Genomic DNA, 4822 nt, shown 5'->3' with positions numbered 1-4822 from the left:
AGTGTGTGAGTGGAGGAGGGGCAGAGAGAGAGAGGGAGACACAGAATCCAGAGCAGGATCCAGGTTCTGAGCTGTCAGCACAGATCCCAAAGAGGGACTCAAACCCACAAACTGTGAGATCATTACCTGAGCCAAAGTCAGATGCTGAACCAACTGAGCCACTCAGGCACCCTGAAGTTATTTTCAATTAAACTATTAAAAAGCTTTTTCCATTCAACAAATTCAAGTATTATTTTCCAAACTACTTAGCCAGTAAAAATAGTTGGTCCCTGCTTTTGATTAAAAGGAAAGAAAAGTTAAAATATGCCCTTAAACAGACAAATCAGGAGGTTGTTATATAAAAGATGATTTATTTTAAAATGGTAATCTCTGAGCGGTAATCTCAACTGATGTATTTAATTATTCTACTTTACAAAAATTTAATTTGCAATTTCCAGGACTATCATTACTTTATGTAGTGAGGTACAAACATCAGCTGGACACATGTTCAAGCCACTCCTGTACCTATCGCCAGGCCCATTACACAGAGAATTAAATCAACTCATGGAAAGAAAATCAAGACAGCAATAAAAAACCAAAAAACAAGTTTTCTGGGACCATTTAGCTCCTGCTGATGAGGTTCTTGAGAGCTTGTTTGGAGGTTCTAGCAGGGGAGCGCAGCTACTCGTATACCCTTGACCGAAGAACGGTCCTCCTCTATTGGGGATGGTCGTCCTCTTCGACCGAGCGCGCAGCTTCGGGAGGGACGCACATGGAGCGGTGAGGGAGGAAGGGGACACCCGCCTAGCCAGCCAGATCAGCCGAATCAACCCTGGCGATCAATGGGGTGACAGATGTCGCAGCCAGATCGCCCTTAGCTCCTGCTGATGAGGTTCTTGAGAATACTTTTATCACTAGCTTCTTCAAATCCAAAAAAAAGTATCTCAGGAAATGAATTTTATTAATTAAATAAAATCCAATATAATCTAATCTTTCCAAGATATATTACTAACAAAATGGGTACAGAAGTGTGCAAATTTTGTTTTATTTAGATTTTTCATTAATGTCTTTAAAAGAAAGAAAGCTAAATTACCTTCACTTTACATTTCACTTTCACTTTCTCTAAATCCACACAAAATCAGAATACCTGATGGAAATTTTCCATAGCATTAGCATATCAAGAAAATATTAGAGGTAAAGTTTGAAGGTGTAATTGGCACTATGATCTTGGTAAGCTTAAAAGACAGGGGGGATATAGGAGGCTGCAAAGGTGATAACACATTTTTGGCAACTTAGCCAATCAAACAAATGTTGCTTTTTTTTTATAATCTTTGCAGAACCAAGATAAGACAATGTCTCCTAAAAATGAAATTCTGGGAAATAATGGTAAGTCTATAATTCAAGTGTATTGAGGATTACAAAAAAGGAAATGGGGAAATTTCTTTAAATTTAAATTCTTTTGTGAACTATACAAGATCTTTAAATGAATTTTTGTCTAAGAGCTATGAAACTACTCCCAATCTCTCCAGATTTTGTTAATAGAATTATTTCATAAGTCTCTTTAGTTATACAATGTTTATCTTTTTGCCTACCAGAAATATCTGTTGTTGGCTCTCAGCACGGATGGACTGCTCTGGTGAAGTCTGTGAACCTGAGTTTAGGCCCAGCAAGCCTAAACCCATAATAACGCTCTTTGCTTTTGCATGTATGACTCGGTCTCCCTGGCGGTTTCTGGGTTTTGGGGATGATAATGAAAACTTGGGCATAACATATAGTGCGTTGGCCAGGAATCCTCTTCCCCAGAGCAGCTGGGACCCCAACACGTTAGGCCTAATCGCCGCCTGATGGCGGGCGAAAAAGCCAAGAAGCCAGATACTAAGAAGAAGAAACCTGAAGCCAGGAAGGCTGATGCTGGTGGCAAGGTCAAGAAGGGTAACCTCAAGGCTAAAACGCCAAAGAAGGGGAAGCCCCACTGAAGCCAAAACCCCGTCCTAGTCAGAGGAATTGGCAGGTACTCCCGATCAGCTACGTATTGTACAAGAGGAAGTATTCAGCAGCTAAATCCAGGATTGAGAACAAAAAGAAGAAGGTTCTTGCTATGGTCACAAAACCAGTCGGTGGTGACAAGAATGGTGATACCCGAGTGGTTAAACTCCGCAAAATGCCCAGGTATTATTCTACTGAAGACGTGCCTCGGAAGCTGTTGAGCCACGGCAAAAAACCATTCACTCAGCACGTGAGGACACTGTGAGCCAGCATCACGCCTGGGACCATCCTGATCATCCTCACTGGGCACCACAGGGTCAAGAGGGTGGTTTTTCTGAAGCAACTAAGCAGTGGTTTGCTGCTTGTGACTGGACCTCTGTCCCTCAATTGCATTCCTCTGAATAGAACACACCAGAAATTTGTCATTGCCACTTCCACCAAAATTGATATCAGCAGTATGAAAATCCCCAAACACCTCACTGATTCTTACTGTAAGAAGAAGCTGCTGCGTAAACCCAGACACCAGGAGGGGAAGAGCTTTGACACGGAGAAAGAGAAATACGAGATCACAAAGCAGTGCAAGGTGGATCAGACAGCTGTGGACTCACAAATTCTGCCAAAAATCAAAGCTGTCCCTCAGCTTCAGGGCTACCTCCACTCTGTGTTTACTCTCACGAATGGAGTGTACCCTCACAAACTGGTGTTCTAAGTGTCTTACAAAGAGCCTGATTAAATAACCGCTCCATCCAAAAAAAAAAAAAAAATATATATATATATATATATATATATATATATATCTGTTGTTAATATTAGTATATTTTATTTTATTGTTTTTAATGTTTATTTTTGAGAGAGAAAGAGACACACACACACACACTCACACGGAGTGAGTGGGGGAAGGGAAGACAGAGAGGGAGACACAGAATCCGAAGTGGTCTCCATGCTCTTAGCTGTCAGCACAGAGCCCAACATGGGACTCGAACTCACAAACAGCAAGATCATGACCTGAACCAAAGTTGGACGTTTGACTGAGCCACCCAGGTGCCCCAATGTTAGAATATTTTAGGTGTTTGTTGTTGCTGTTTGTTGGAAGGGATTATTTATTCCTATTTGTTTGTTTCTTACAAAATTCAACATTTTAAACATTTTTAATTCAACATTTTAATTATCTAAACCTATACAAGCAAACATTTTCTATACAAATACAAGCAAAAATTGTTCTATGTTAATTCTTGAACTAAAAAGGCCTAGACTTTTAGAGTGAGGTTAGAGTATCATCTATATAACTGAGATGTTGGCCAAGAAAAAAGAATACACTAGATGGAAAGGTTGCAAGTAAAGAAAAAATAATTCAGGAATTCAAACTGACAAAATTACACTGCTTCAAATGAATGTGATATTTGTGGAAACTTTAACTTAGTTTACCATAAATGAATTAAAGAACTAGAAATATAATGGATTGGTAACTCAAATTCTTTTGCTAGCGACAAACAACTTCCGTCCAAATTAACATTTTTCCTCTGAACGTAATAAGTAACATCTACAGAGAAAATTAATTTAGTAATGTACAGTAAGGAGAACAAAATTATTTTACTTATAGAAATAAAAGAAAATTAGTTTCAGGTAAGACCAAATAACTGACATAGTAATAACAAAAAGCTGCCAATGATAATAATTTATCAACTGAATGAATAAAGGAGACTTTACTATACAATACCTTTAAGAAAAATCACACTCAGTTTTTCATTCAATGGGCACAAATTAGATAAAGTCCAGATTTTGGAAAGGATGTGGGACTTATATTTATAGTCGACTGATTTTTGACAAGAATGACAAGACCATTCAATGGCAAAAAGACAGTATTTTCAATAAATGGTGCTGGGACAAATGGATATCCATGTGCAAAAAAAAAAAAAAAATTGAACTCCTACCTCACATCATATACAAAACTTAATTCAAAATGGCTCACAGACCTAAACGTAAGAGTTAAAACTATAAATATTTTAGGAAAAAATATAGGAGTAAATCTTCATGACCTTAGATTGGGCAATGTTTGGTGTTTCTTATTTTTTTTTTACCTGACACCAAAAGCACAAAGGAAAAAAAAGAAAAAATAGATAAAGTAGACTAAAAACTTATACTTCAAAGAACATCATCAAAAAATAAAAGGACACCCCACAGGATGAGGGAAAATATTTGCAAATCATGCATATGATAAGGGATTTATATCCAGAATAAAAACTTTTCAAATATGACAATTAAAAAAAACAAATTTTAGGGAGTGCCTGGGTGCCTCAGTCAATTAAGCATCTGACTTTGACCTCCTGGTTTATGAGTTCCAGCCCCACACTGGGCTCTCTACTGTCAGCAGTGAGCCTGCTTTCAGACCCTCTGTCCCCCTCTCTCTCTCTGCCCCTCCCCCTCCTCTAAAAAATAAACATTCTTAAAAATCAAATTTTAAAATACACAAAGGATTTGAATATACATTTCTCTAAAGACATTATACATATAGCCAGTAAGTACATGAAAAGATGCTCACTACCAAAAGAACTTTTTTCTTTCAAACAACATAACCACAATTGATGTGGAGTTCTCTCTTGTGCTTGGAAGCAGACTTCTTTACTATACTTTGCTACCAGGACAGAAACCAGTAGTATTTACTATGGCTTGCACATAAAGTGATTTTAATAATCAGTCCTCTACATTTCTTTGAAATGAGATTCAGTTTTTCTTTGCATATTTTAAGGCTGATTTTATTTGTTCCTTTGGCTACCTAAACCTAATGCAATATTTATATAATAATATAATAGCTAACATTTTTAAGCACTTACTATATATGTTAGACAGACATTAAGCC

At 37.5% G+C, this 4822-nt stretch overlaps 1 pseudogene; it reads left to right on the top strand.

The window, feature by feature from the left end:
• The first annotated feature begins 1823 nt into the window (after positions 1-1823).
• Positions 1824-2674, top strand: LOC115275670 (annotated as a pseudogene).
• Positions 2675-4822: the final 2148 nt, after the last annotated feature.

Source organism: Suricata suricatta, chromosome 1 (assembly GCF_006229205.1).
Source record: "Suricata suricatta isolate VVHF042 chromosome 1, meerkat_22Aug2017_6uvM2_HiC, whole genome shotgun sequence".
Classification (NCBI taxonomy): domain Eukaryota; kingdom Metazoa; phylum Chordata; class Mammalia; order Carnivora; family Herpestidae; genus Suricata; species Suricata suricatta.
The sequence above is the reverse complement of the archived record's forward strand: the minus strand, read 5'-3'. Positions and strand labels throughout refer to the sequence as shown.